The 14,829-nt window shown below is 38.6% G+C and overlaps 1 pseudogene; it reads left to right on the plus strand.

Annotated features, from left to right (window-relative positions):
- The first annotated feature begins 10,897 nt into the window (after positions 1–10,897).
- Positions 10,898–11,577, plus strand: LOC113931005 (annotated as a pseudogene).
- The last annotated feature ends 3,252 nt before the right edge of the window (positions 11,578–14,829 follow it).

Raw genomic sequence — 14,829 nt, forward strand, 5'->3', positions numbered from 1 at the left:
ACATTTTATGATATTTAAATGTACAGTTTTCAAACAAAAATCATAATGTACACAAAGAAACAAAAAAGTATGTCCCATTCAAAGGAACAGAATTAATTGACATAAGCCATCTCTAAGGAAAGCCAGGCATCAGATTTATTAGCCAAATAGTTAAAGATTGTATTTATTTATTTGTCAGAGAGAGAGAGGGACAGAGAGAGCACAAGCAGGGGGAGTGGCAGGCAGAGGGAGAAGCACCCCCCCCACACTGAGCAAAGAGCCCAATGTGGGACTCGATCCTAGGACCTTGGGATCATGACCTGAGCCAAAGGCAGACATTTAACTGACTGAGCCACCCAGGCGTCCCTTGCCAAATACTTTAAAACAACTGTCTTAAATATGTTTAGAGAACTAAAGAAAAACTATAGGAAATCAGGAAAATTATATATGAGTAAAAATGAGCACATCAATAAAAAGATAGAAAGTATAAAAAGAAAACGGAAATTTTGGAGCCAAATGTATACTAACTAAAATGAAAAATTCACTAGAGGTATTAAACAGCAGATCCAATCAGGCAGAAGAATCAGTGAACTTGAAGATAGGACAATTGAAATTACTGAGTCTGAAAAGTAGAAAAGAAAAAGAATAAGGAAGGTGAACAAATCTTACAAGACCCATAGTACACCGTCAATCTGATTTACATACACATTATAGGAATCCCAGAAGATGAGAGAAAGAAAGTATACTTGAAGGAATGATGACCATAAACTTCCCAAACATCAGGAAAGACATGAATCTATGAATTCAAGAAGCTCTAACTCCAATAGGACCTATCCAAAGATATCCACACCAAAGCACATTATAATCAAATTGTTGAAAGACAAAGACAGAGAATCTTGAAAGCAGTTAAGACTAGTCACATAAAATGCATTCTCAAAAGATTAACAGCTGATTTCTCAACAGAACCTATGGAGACCAAAACAAGTAATACATGAATTCAGCAATTCACAGGATATAAAACCAATGCTTACAAGTCAGTTGCATTTTGATACACTAATAATGAGTCAGAAGAAAGAGAAATCAAGGAATTGATCAATTTACAATCGTACCAAAAACCATAAGATACCTAGGAAAAAGCCTAACCAAAGAGATAAATGATCTGTACTCTGAAAATTATGGAACACTTATGGAAGAAATTTAGGAAGACACAAAGAAATGGGAAAACATTCCATGCTCTTGGATTAGAAGAACAAATATTGTTAAAATGTCTATGCCACCCAAAGCGATCTACACATTCAATGCAATCCCTATCAAAATACCATCAGTATTTTTCACAGAACTGGAACAAACAATCCTAAAATTTGTGTGGAATCAGAAAAGACCCTGAATAGCCAAAAGATTATTGAAAAAGAAAACCAAAGCTGGTGGCATCACAATTCTGGGCTTCAAGGTCTATTACAAAGCTGTAATCATGACAGCATGGTACTGGCACAAAAACAAACATATAGATCAGTGGAAGAGAATAGAGAATCCAGAAATGGACCCTCAAGTCTATGGTCAACTAATCTTCGACAAAGCAAGAAAGAATATTCAGTGGAAAAAGTACAGTATCTTCAACAAACGGTGTTGGGAAAATTGGACAGCCACATGCAGAAGAATGAAACTGGACCACTTTCTTACACCACACACAAAAATAGACTCAAAATAGATAAAAGACCTAAATGTGAGACAAGAATCCATCGAAATCCTATAGGAGAACAAGGCAGCAACCTCTTTGACCTCAGCCGCAGCAACTTCTGGATAGACACATCTCCAAAGGCAAAAGAAACGAAAGCAAAAATGAACTAGTGGGACTTCATCAAGATTAAAAGCTGCACAGCAAAGGAAACAGTCAACAAAACTAAAAGACAACCTAGGGAATGGGAGAAGATATTTGCAAATGACATATCTGATAAAGGGCTAGTATCCAAAACCTATAAAGAACTTATTGAACTCAACATCCAAAAAACAGAAAGTCCAGTTGGGAAATGAGCAGAAGAGATGAACAGACATTTCCCCAAAGAAGACATACAAATGGCCAACAGACACATGAGAAAAATGCTTACCATCACTCGGCATCAAGGAAATGCAAATCAAAACCAAAATGAGATACAACCACACACCTGTCAGAATGGCTAAAAAAAATTTTTAAGATTTTTTTTTCTGACAAACAGAGACAGTGAGAGAGGGAACACAAGCAGGGGGAGTGGGAGAGGGAGAAGCAGGCTTCCCACAGAGCAGGGAGCCCAATGCGGAACTTGATCCCAGGACCCGGGATCATGGCCTGAGCCGAAGGCAGACGTTTAATGACTGAGCCACCCAGGAGCCCCCAGAATGGCTAAAATTAACAACACAAGAAACAACAGATGTTGGCAAGGATATGGAGAAAGGGGAACCCTCTTACACTGCTGGTAGAATGCCAAGTGGTGCAGCCACTCTGGAAAACAGTAGGGAGGTCCCTCAAAAAGTTAAAAATAGAGCTACCCTATGACCCAACAATTGCACTTCTAGGTATTTATCCAAAAGATACAGAAATAGTGATTTGAAGGAGCGTATGCACTCCAATGTTTATAGCAGCAATGTTCACAGTAACCAAACTATGGAAAGATCCCAGATGTCCATTGACAGATGAATGGATAAAGATGTGGTATATTTAGATATACAATGAAATATTACTCAGCTATCAGAAAGAATGAAATCTTGCCATTTGCAAGGACATGGATGGAACTAGAAGGTATTATGCTAAGTGAAGTAAGTCAGTCAGGGAAAGACAAATACCACATGATTTCATTCATATGTAGAATTTAAGAAACAAAACAGATGAATATAGGGGAATGGAAGGAAAAATAAAATAAAATGAAACAGAGAGGGAGGCAAACCAAAGAGACACTGAACTCTAGGAAAAAACTGAGGGTCGCTGGAGGGGAGGTGGTAGGGAGAAGGAATAACTGGGTGATGGGCATTAAGGAGGGCACTTGATGTAATGAGTACTGGGTGTTATATGCAACTGATGAATCACTAAATTCTACCCCTAGAATTTATTTAGTAATAAAGTATATATTAACTAAATTGAATTTAAATTAAAAAAAAACTGTTACAAGAGGCAAAGAAGGACAATATATATTGGTTAAAAAATAAATTTATCAAGAAGATACAATAAGAGGGATTCTGGGAAGGTAGCAGAGTAGGATGACCCTAAGCTCACCACACCTAGATAACAGCCACATCAGTGCAGCTAACACAGAAAATGACCCAAAGCCTGCCTGAACAGACTCTTCATGGTTAATTGTAGAGAAGAGGTCACAGTGAAAATGGTAGCAAGGGCAGAGTCCCAGTTGGGAACCAAACTACAGGTGAGACTAGCCACAAATGGGAGGGACACCACAAGCATGGAGAAGGGAGAATTACAGACCCAACACCAGGAACCCCAGACATGGTGGGCCTGCACTGGGAAGACGAGTCCCCATAACATTTGTCTTTGAAAACTAGAGGGGTTTAACATCGTGATTTTTACAGTCAGTGGAGCATAAACTAGGAACATTAAATATCAGCAGGTTTGGCCCTGGGAGAGCCAGAGGGCAATATGGAACTGAGTCTCTCAACCTAAAGAGGTGGGATAACATACATCCCTGCTGAGATACAGCATAGAAGCAGCAGTTTGAAAAGCACCTGGGGCACAGGGGAATGATATTTATTTACTAATCTCATAACATGCACTGGAGGGGCAGGGATCTTTAGGAAATTTCTCCAAGAAAAAAAGAGCTGGAGGGTGTCATTTCTCCTCTTCCCCCCAGGCTAGATACCAGAACACCTATGGTAACCACCACAAACATTTTAAATATAGCTTGCTAATACAGCACACCTTGCTCCCGTGTTTTCCTGTTGACTCTCCCCATCTAATCCACCCCACTCAGCAGGAGTCCCTCAAAAGTCCCTCAAAAGCTTCATTCTGTCAGCAGCCCCAACAGTGATCAGTACCCTGATTCCAAGACCAGACACAGACACTACAAAAAAAGAAACTACAGGCCAATATCCCTGATAAACATACATGCAAAACTCACCAACATATATGCAAATATTAGCACACCAAATCCAACAATATATTTAAAAAATCATTCACCATGTTCAAGAGAGATTTATTTCAGGGATGCAAGTGTGGTTCAACATTCACAAATGAATCAATATGATACATCACATTAATGAGAGAAATGATTTTAAAATGTGATCATTTCAATATATAGGGGAAAAAAGCATTTGATGATGTACAACATGCATTCATGATAAATACTCTCAACAAAGTAGGTTTCAAGGGAACATTTCTCAACATAGTAAAGGCCACTGATGAAAAACCAATAGCTAACATCATACTCAATGGTGAAAAACTCAGATTTTCCTCTAAGATCAGAAACAAGACAAGGATTTCCACTCTTAACATTCTTATTCAACCTAGTATTATAAGTCCTAGCCACAGCAATTGGAGAAGAAAAATAAATAAAAGTCATCCAAGTTTGTAAGAAAGAAATAAAATGGTCACTATTTACAGATGACATGATACTCTATATAGAAAACCTGACAGACTCCACCAAAAAACTACTAGAACTAATAAATGAATTCAGTAAAGTCACAGGACACATGGTCATACATACTCAACATACAGAGAATCCCTTGCATTTCTATACACTAATAATAAAGCAGAGGAAAGAGAAATTAAAACAATCCCATTTATACTTGCACCAAAATAATAAATAACTAGGAATAAACTTAACCAAGGATGTGAAATACCTATACTCTGAAAAATATAAAACAGTGATGAAAGTAATTGAAGATGGCACAAATGGAAGAATAGTCCATGCTCATGGATTGGGAAAACACATATTGTTAAAATTTCCATACTATCCAAAGCAATCTACAGATGTAATGTAATCTCTGTCAAATACAAACAGCATTTCTCACATAACTAGAACAAATATTTCTAAAATTTGTATGGAGTCACAGAAGACCCTGAAAAGACAAAGCAATCTTGAAAAGGAACATAACTGGAGGTATCACAATCCAAGTTTCAAGACATACTACAAAGCTGTAGTAATCAAAACAGTATAGTACTGGCACAAAAACAGACACATAGATCAATGCAACAGAAGACAGAGCACAGAAACCAACCCATGCTTTTTTCTATGACAAAAGAGGCAACAATATGCAAAGGGAAAAAGACAGTCTTTTCAGCAAATTGTGCTGGGAAATCTGGACAAGTACAGAAAAAAGAATGAAACTGGACCACTTTATTACACCATACACAAAATATACCTAAAATGGATTAAATACCTAAATGTGAGACCTGAAACCATAAAATCCCTAGAAGAAAACATAGGAAATTGACATAAGCCATAAAAAAATTTTCCAGATATGTCCCCTTTGGCAAGGGACATAAAAGCAAAATTAAACCATTGGGACTACATCAAAATTAAAGGATTTTGCACATTAAAGGAAAACATCAACAAAACAGAAAGAAAACCTAGTGAATGACTGAATGGGAGAAGATATTTGCAAATGATATATATGATAAGGGATTACTATACAAAATATATAAAGAATGGATACAACTCAACACCAAGAAAAAAATAATCCAATTAAAAATGGGCAAAAGGTATGAAAAGACATTTTTCCAAAGAAGAGATGCAGATAACCAACAGACACATGAAAAGATGCTCGATATCACTCATCATCAGGGAAATGCAAATCAAAACCACAATACAACACCTCACATCGCTCAGAATGGCTAAAACAAACAAAAAAAAAAACAGGAAATAATGAGTTTTGGTGAGGATGCCAAGGAAAAGGAACCCTCAGGCACTGTTGGTTGGAATGCAAGCTGGTGCAGTCATTGTGAAAAACATTATGGAAGTTCCTTAAAAAATTAAAAAGAGAATTACCATAGGATCTAGTAATTCCACTGCTGAGTGATTACTCAAAGAACAAAAACTTAACTCAAAGATATATACACCCCTATGTATATTGTAGCATTATTTACAATACCCAATATATGGAACTACTCAAGTGTCCATCCATAGGTAAATAGATATCACATCTTCTTTATATTTATACCTATAAATATATCTATCTATAAATATCTATATCTATCTACATCTATCTATGTCTATGTATCTTGCATCTTGCTTACACCAAAGCCCACCCTGCCACACTCCATTGGAACCACCCTTCCCAGTCACACTTCCTTCATTCCCAGTAATATTCCACTGAAACAAATATATATATAATTGAATTTTTAAAAATAAATTAAAAATTTTAAAGAGGAATATACAAAGGGGAAAAACTGTTTCTTCAATAAATAGTGCTAGAAAAACTGACAGCTTCATACAAAAAATGAAACTTGGAAGGTTGGAAAATGGCAGCAGAGTATAAGGACCCTAGACTTACTTCATCACAGAAATACAACTAGATAACTATCAATTCATCATAAATACACCCAAGACATTGACTTGAAAATGGGCAGAACAAAGTCCACAACTAAAGGTAGAGAAGAGGCCACACTGAAGAAGGTAGGAAGTGTGGAGACATGGTTTGGGAGAGAAAGGGATCATGACCACTGTGAAGGGTTGAGAGCCATGGTCAAAGACAAGGGCAAGAGACAGATGATCACATAGGGGAGCTCACGGGAAAAATAAATCCCTGTAGAAATTGGCTTGAAAAGTAAGAGAGGTCAAATTTCATGAGTTCTTACAACCAGTGGGGATAAAAGCCTGGACTTCTAAAGGTCAGCAGGCTTGGTGTGTTAAGAGCCCAGAGGGCATTTCACTGCTTTTAGACAGAAGGCAGTTAAACAGCCCAGAGACATACAGAGTGGAAACAGCGATCAATAAAGTGCCTGGGGCACACAGTGGGCAGGTTATTTGCTCACCTCAGGGCACATCCCAGACAGAGAGCATTCATGGAAAGACACCTCCAGGAACAGATGAACTGGCCTTCACCATTTCCCTCCCCCACTGCTCAACATAAGCGCAAGGCCACCTGCGGGAACCAGCGCAGTGCTGACAATCCTTACCTAACACGCTTACACCAAGCTCCACCAATCCACACTCAGGTGGAACCACCCTTCTCTGTCATGATTGCCTCAGTCCCAGTGCAGTGGGCTCCATCCCCAAGAATATTACCCAAACTGCTGCTAACACTGCATCTCCTGATGGAGTTTTGGGGAACCTCGTTTCCAGCAGTGGTGGTGACAGGTCACATTTCACAAACAGACCACAGCACACCTAGTTAAAAGGTGTTACATTCAGGCCAGGGACCAAACACTGGTCACAACAGGCTGAGTACCTCTGCCGAGAACAGGCCTGAAGGATAGAGTGGGCAGGACAAAATGGCAGAACACACACAGCACATATTGGAGACACTGCTGGAAGTGCCAGGCCATGGGGAACAAGGGACACCACACAGCAGTGCACTACAAGAACTCTTCTTCATAAGGCCATTACCCTCAGAAACAGGAGATGTAGCTGACTTTCCTAACACAGAGAAACAGGCACAGAGACTTAGACAAAATGAGAAGACAGAGAAATATATCCCAAATTAAAGAACAGGACAGGGACACAGCCAGAGATCTAAGTGAAACATATATAAGTAACATGCCTGAGAGAGAATTTAAAGTAATGATGACAAAAATACTCCCTGGACTTGAGAAAAGAATAGAAGACATCAGGGAGGCCCTTAGCATAGAGATAAGGAATAACATAGCAGAGACAAAGGGCTCAATAAACAAAATGAGAAAACGCTTGATGGAATGAACAGCAGGCTGGAAGAAGCAGAAGACAAATTAATGATGTAGAAGACAAAGTAATGGAAGGGAATAAGTGGGAAAAAAGAGAAAAAATAATTATGCAAAATGAAAATAGACTTAGGGAGCATGGTGACTCCATCAAACGTAAGAATATTCATAATATAGGCATCCCAGAAGAAGAGAGGGAGAAGGGGGCAGAAAATTTATTTCAGGAAATAATAACTGAAAAGTTACTGAATCTGGGCAAGGAAACAGATATCCAAATCCAGCACTCATAGAGAATCCCCAAGAAAATCAACAAAACCAGACGTACACCAAGACATATTGTAATTAAATTGGCAAAATAGAGTGATGAAGAAAAAAACGTTAAAAGCAGCAAGACAAAGGAACACAGTAACACACAAGAGAAAACCCATAAGGCTAGCAGGGGATTTTTCAGCAGAAACTTTGCAAGCCAGAAGGGAGTAGCATGATATATTGAAAGTGCTGAGTGGGAAAAATCTGCAGCTAAGAAAACTCTATCCAGCAAGGCTATAAGTCAGAATAGAAGGAGAGATAAAGAGTTTCCCAGACAAATAAAAACTAAAGGAATTAATGACAATTAAATCAGCCCTGAAAGAAATATTAAAGGGGACAATTTGAATGCAAAGGAAAGCAAAGGTGACAGTATAAAGGTAGGAAACACAAAAGCAGTAAAGATCAATATTTCTGTGGGAAATTAGTAAAGGAACTCACAAAAAAAAAGGATGTGAAGCAGCATATACCTAAAACGTGAGGAGGACAAGAGTAAAGAATGGGTTCAAACTTAAATGACCATCAACTTAATATAGACTGCTATATGCAGAAAAGGTTCTATCCAAAACCTAATGGTAACCATGTATTAAAAACAGCTAATAAATATGCAAAGAATAAAGAGAATGAAATCCAAATATATCACTAAAGAAAATCAGCAAACCATGAAAAAGAGAAGGACAAGAAAGGATCAGAAAAAGTCTTCAGAAACAACTGCAAAACAAATAATAAAATGACAATAAATGCTTACAATAATTACTTTGAATGAAAATGAACTAAATGCTTGAATCAAAAGACATGAAGTGACAGAATGGTTAAAAAACAATACCCATCTATATACTGCCTAAAGAGACTCATTTTAGACATAAAGACACCAGATGCAGATGGAAAGTAAGGGGACAGAGAAATTCCTATCGTGAAAATGGATGTCAAAAGAAAGCTAGAGTAGCAATAATTATATATGACAAAGTAGAATTTAAAACAAAGTCTTAAAAAAAGACAAAGAAAAACCACAGTATAATAATGAGGGGACGATCCAACAAGAAAACATAACAATTGCAAGTATATATGCACAAAAAATAGGAGCATTAAAATACATAAACAGTTAATAACAAACATAAGAGATTTAATCAATGATACAATAATACTATGGGGCCTTATCACCCTACTTATGTCAATGGAGATCACCTAAACAGAAAATCAACAAGGAAACAATGGCTTTGAATGAGACACTGGAACAGATAGATTTAACAGGTATGTTCAGAACATTCCATCCTAAAACAAAAGAAAACACATTCTTTTCCAAGGCACATGGAACATTCTCTAAAATGGAACACATATTAGCTACAAAACAAGCCTCAACAAATTCAAGAATGACAAAGTCAAACCATGCATCTTTTCTGAAAACAATACTATGAAACTAGAAATAAACCACAAGAAAACAACAGGAAAGACTACAAATACATGGAGGTTACATAACATGCTACTAAACAATGAATGAGTCAACCAGTAAATAAAAGAAGAAATTTAAAAAGTACTTGGAAACAAATGAAAATGAAATATAATGGCCCAAAACCTCTAGAATGCAGCAAAAGCAGTTCTAGGAGGGAAGTTTATAGCAATGCCAGATTTATCAAAAAAAGTGAAATGACTCAAATACATAAAAACACAAATGAGAGAGAAGAAATAACATCAAACACCTCAGAAATACAAACAATTGTAAGAGAATAATATGAAAAACTATATGCTAACAAATTGGACAACCTAGAAGAAATAGATAAATTCCAAGAAACATATAAACTACCAAAACTGAAAAGGGAAGAAATCAAAAACTTGAATAGACCAATAACCAGCAAAGAAATTGAATCAGTAATCAAAAATCTCCCAACAAATGAAAGTCCAGGGGCAGATGGCTTCACAGGGGAATTCTACCAAACATTTAAATAATAGTTAAAACCTATTCTTCTCAAACAATTCCAAAAAATAGAACAGGAAGAGAAACTTATAAATTAATACAATGAGGCCAGTGTTACCGTGATACCAAAACCAGATAAAGACATGCCACAAAAAAAAAAAAAAAAGAACTACAGGAGAATATCTCTGATGAACACAGATGTAAGTATCCTCAATAAAATAGTAGCACACTGAACGCAACAATACATTAATAAAATCATTCACCACAATCAAGTGGGATTTATTTCTGGGTTACAAGTGTGATATAATATTTACAAATCAATCAACATGATACATAACATCAATAAGAAAAAGGATAAAAATGATATGATCATTTCAATAGTTGTAGAGAAAGCATTTGATAAAGTACAACATCCATTCATGATATGAACTGTCAACAAAGTAGTTTGAGAAGGAACACCTCAACATAATAAAGGCCATTTATGAAACATCTGCAACTAAATCATCCTTAATGGGGAAAACCTTAAAGCTTTTCCCCTAAGGTCAGGAACAATACAAGGATGTTCACTCACCACTTCTATTCAAGATAGTACTGAAAGTCCTAGCCATACCGATCGGACAACAAATGGAAATATAAGGCATCCAAATCAGTAAGGAAGAAGCAAAACTCTCACTATTTACAGATGAATGATACTATATATAGAAAACCCAAAAGACTCCACAAAAAATTTGCTAGAATTCATATGCAAATTCAGTAAAGTTTTAGGATACAAAATCAATGTACAGAAATCTGTTGTATTTCTCTACACTAATAATAAAGCAGCAGAAAGAGAAATTAAGAAAACAATCCCGAGTCCTGGAAGGTACCGTAACAACATCAGCATGTCGTTGTCCAAGTCGACCATGGTTCTAGGTTACTGGGATATTCGCGGGCTGGCACACGCCATCCGCATGCTCCTGGAGTTCACCGATACATCCTATGAGGAGAAACAGTACACGTGCGGGGAAGCTCCCGACTATGATAGAAGCCAATGGCTGGATGTGAAATTCAAGCTCAACCTGGACTTTCCTAACCTGCCCTACCTCATGGATGGTAAGAACAAGATCACCCAGAGCAATGCTATCTTGCGCTACATCGCTCGCAAGCACAATATGTGTGGTGAGACTGAAGAAGAAAAGATTCGAGCGGACATCATGGAGAACCAAATAATGGATTTCCGCATGAGCTGATACGACTGTGCTATAGCCCTGACCTTGACAAACTGAAGCCTCAGTACTTGGAACAGCTACCTGGACAACTGAAACAGTTCTCCTTGTTCCTGGGAAAATTCTCATGGTTTGCAGGAGAAAAGCTCACCTTTGTGAATTTCCTCACCTATGATGTCTTAGATCAGAACCATCTGTTTGAGCCCAAGTGCCTGGATGAATTTCCAAATCTGAAGGCTTCCACGTGCCATTTTGAGGCTTTGGAGAAGATCGCTAACTACATGCAGTCTGACCGCTTCCTGAAGATGCCCGTCAACAACAAGATGGCCCAGTGGGACAACAAGAGAATATGCTGAGCAGGAGGTGGACTTGCACTGCTTGTTTTATTCCATCCTGTCCCTAGGGGGCGTGTACTCTCTCTTCTCTGCTCTTTTCAATAAATAGCGTTTAGGCTAAAAAAAAAAAAAGAAAAAGAAAGAAAACAATCCCTTTTATAACTGCACCAAAAATAATAAGATACCTAGGAATAAACCTAACCAATGACATAAAGACCTATACCGTGAAAAGTATAAAACACTGATGAAAAATTGAAGACAGGAAAGGAGTTAATATGGCAGAGTATTAGGGGGACACTAAGCTTATCTCATTCCTCGAATACAGCTAGATAGTTATCAAACCATTCTGAACACTTGAGAAATCAATCAGAGTTCTGAGAGAACAAACCTTCAAGTCTACAAGTAGAAAAGCAACCGCTTTTTGGAAGGTAAGAGGTACGGGTACTTGAATTCAGGGAGATATAGCTGTGGATATGGTGGTAGGTAGGGAGCCTACTTATGGAGGCTACCAGAAAGTATGATAAGCAGGAGAGTGAAAAATTGGAACTTTTAGAAGTCTGTTACCATGGGAGATGTGCCTGGCTTACAGGTGCTTAGGTGGCAAAGCAGGGCAGAATCCCAGGAGTGACACCATGGTTTGAGGATCCCCTAGGTTGCAAGAAGAATGGGTGGAGCCTAAGTGCTGCACTGTTTCCATGCATAGGAGCATGGAAACCAGTTGAGAACAGTGAGTCTAAGTGCTGGTTTTCTGCTGTTTTGCCGTAAACTGTGAGCTACTGAACCGCCATGTGGCCACTTTCTTGAGATGGCCCAGCAATTGGGAGAGCATGGGGAGGCACTCGCCAGGAGGAACAGCATGGGTCACATCACGGGAGTCCCCAAAATTTGGAGTTTTGAAACTCAGTTGGGAGCCTAGATAAAAACCTTGGACACAGGCAGGGTGAATGTAGGGTTCTGATGGAAATGGGGGACACAAGAGTGATTGCTCTTCTGTGAGGGCTCATTGAAGAGTGGGGGGGTACAAAATCTCACTTCCAAGACTAGAGAGCAGGATGTCACCATATTCATCCCATCCATCAGTGCTGAAAGACTCCCAGGAGCAAAAGAGTGCCACCTAGTGGAGTCCAGACCCACTTACACCAAGCGCCTGCTCCCTGCACCCTGGAGGCACATTTCCATTAGGGTAAGTCTACCTGAGAATCAGCACAACAGGCCACTCCCCCAGAAGAAAAGCACAGACAACTCCATCCCACAAAGGTTACTGATCATACAGGGCTGCAAAGCTTCAGCTCTAGGGTAAAATCATATCTAAGTTCTTTTGTACTTTTATTCTTTATTTTTTATTATTTTTCATTTATTTTCTTATTTTTTCAATTATTTTTTATTTATTATTATTTTTTCTAATTTAAATATATATATTCTTTTGCTTACTTACATTGTATTTTTTTTCTCTCTTATTCTGGGATATAGATTCTTTTAACAAGTTGGCCAAAACGCACCCAAGATCTAGGGTTTTTTTTCTTTTCCTTTTTGTTATTTTGGTTTTGTTTTTACTTTTTCTTTCTTTTTTTTCTTCTCTGAACAAAATGACAACATGGTTAAATTCACCCCAAAGGAGAGAACAGGAAATAATACTCACAGTTAGGGATTTACCCCATACAGACATAAGTAAGATATCTGAACTAGATTTTAAAACAATGATTATAGGACAGGAGTCCAATATGGTGGGTGATTAGGAGACTTTAATTTCATCTGGTCCCAGGAATTCAGCTAGATAGCTATCAAATCATTCTGAACACCTGTGAACTCAACCAGAGATTGAAGAATAGAATATGTGCAACTCTACGAATAGAAAAGCGACAACTTTCTGTGAGGTAGGAGGTGCAGAGAAGTGAATCCGAGGCAATATTTGGGAAGATAGACTGTGGGGGGACAAAGCCTCCATCAGCCAGCTACTGGCAAGTGATATAGCAGCAGAGCACAAACATGGAACTTTTAGAAATCTGCTCCAGTGAGGGATGTCGCTCAAGCTGCTAAGCAGGGATGGAACTCTAGCTGGGACAGTGTGGTCTCAGGATCCTCAGGGTCACAGGAAGATGGAGGGTGCCTGAGTGTGGCAGAGCTCCCAGGCATTGGAGCCTGGAAGGCAGCTGCAATCCATGAGCCCAGGAGTGGGCTCTCAGCTCACTGTTGCCATAAACCACAAACAGTGGCACAGTTGGGTGACTGGTCTCTGAGCAGGGGCCCAAAAAGCAGCAGAACCCCTGGGAGGAGCAGAGCAAGAGCATGCCACAGGAGTGGGCAGGATTTGGAGACTTGAAATGGGTAGAATGAGATAGAAACACTCGGTAACAGGCCAAGGGAGCACAGAGTGCAGCTGGAGACCAGGGAGACAAGAGTGATTGACTGCATTTCTCTGAGGGCTCACTGAGGAGTGGGGCCCTGAGCTTTCAGCTCTGGGGCCAGAGGTTGGGAGGCTGCCATTTTCATTCTCAACCTCTAAACCTGCGTGGAAAGCCTTCAGGGAACAAAAGCCACATAGAGCAAACTGGAGCAGATTACTTAGCCTGGTCCCCTGGCAAGGGTGGTACAATCCCCCTTGGGGCAAAGACACTTGAAAATCAATGCAACAGGCCCCTCCCCCAGAAGATAAGCAAGAACATCCAGCCAAGACCAACTTTACCAATCAATGAGAAGTATAAAACTCCAGTGCTAGGGGAATACAGCACATAGAACTCATGGCTTTTTCCCCATGATTTCTTAGTCTTTCAAATTTAATTTTTTAATTTTCTTTATTTTTTTTCATTTTTTTTAATTCTTCTTCTTTCTTGGGCACCTGGGTGGCTCAGTTGGTTAAGCCACTGCCTTCAGCTCAGGTCATGATCCCAGAGTCCTGGGATCAAGTCCTATATCAGGCTCCCTGCTCAGCGGGGAGTCTGCGTCTCCTTCTGACCCTACCCCCTCCTGTGCTCTCTCTCTCACTCTCTCTCTCAAATAAATAAATAAAATCCTTAACAAATATTTTTTCTTCTTTCCTTTTTTAACCAACTTCTTATTTTATCAAATCTTTTTTAATTTTCATTTTTAAAGTTACATTCTACCCCTTCATTGTATTTAATCTTATTTTTGTATATATATAAGGTTTTTTTTTTCTTTAAAATTTTGGGATGCAATTTCTTCTAACAGACCAAAATACACCCAAAATCTAGTATATGGCTCTGTGCTATTCACCCGTCTGATCATATTCTCTTTTTGGTTTGTTTGTTTGGTTGG

Source organism: Zalophus californianus, chromosome X (genome assembly GCF_009762305.2).
Source record: "Zalophus californianus isolate mZalCal1 chromosome X, mZalCal1.pri.v2, whole genome shotgun sequence".
Lineage (NCBI taxonomy): Eukaryota > Metazoa > Chordata > Mammalia > Carnivora > Otariidae > Zalophus > Zalophus californianus.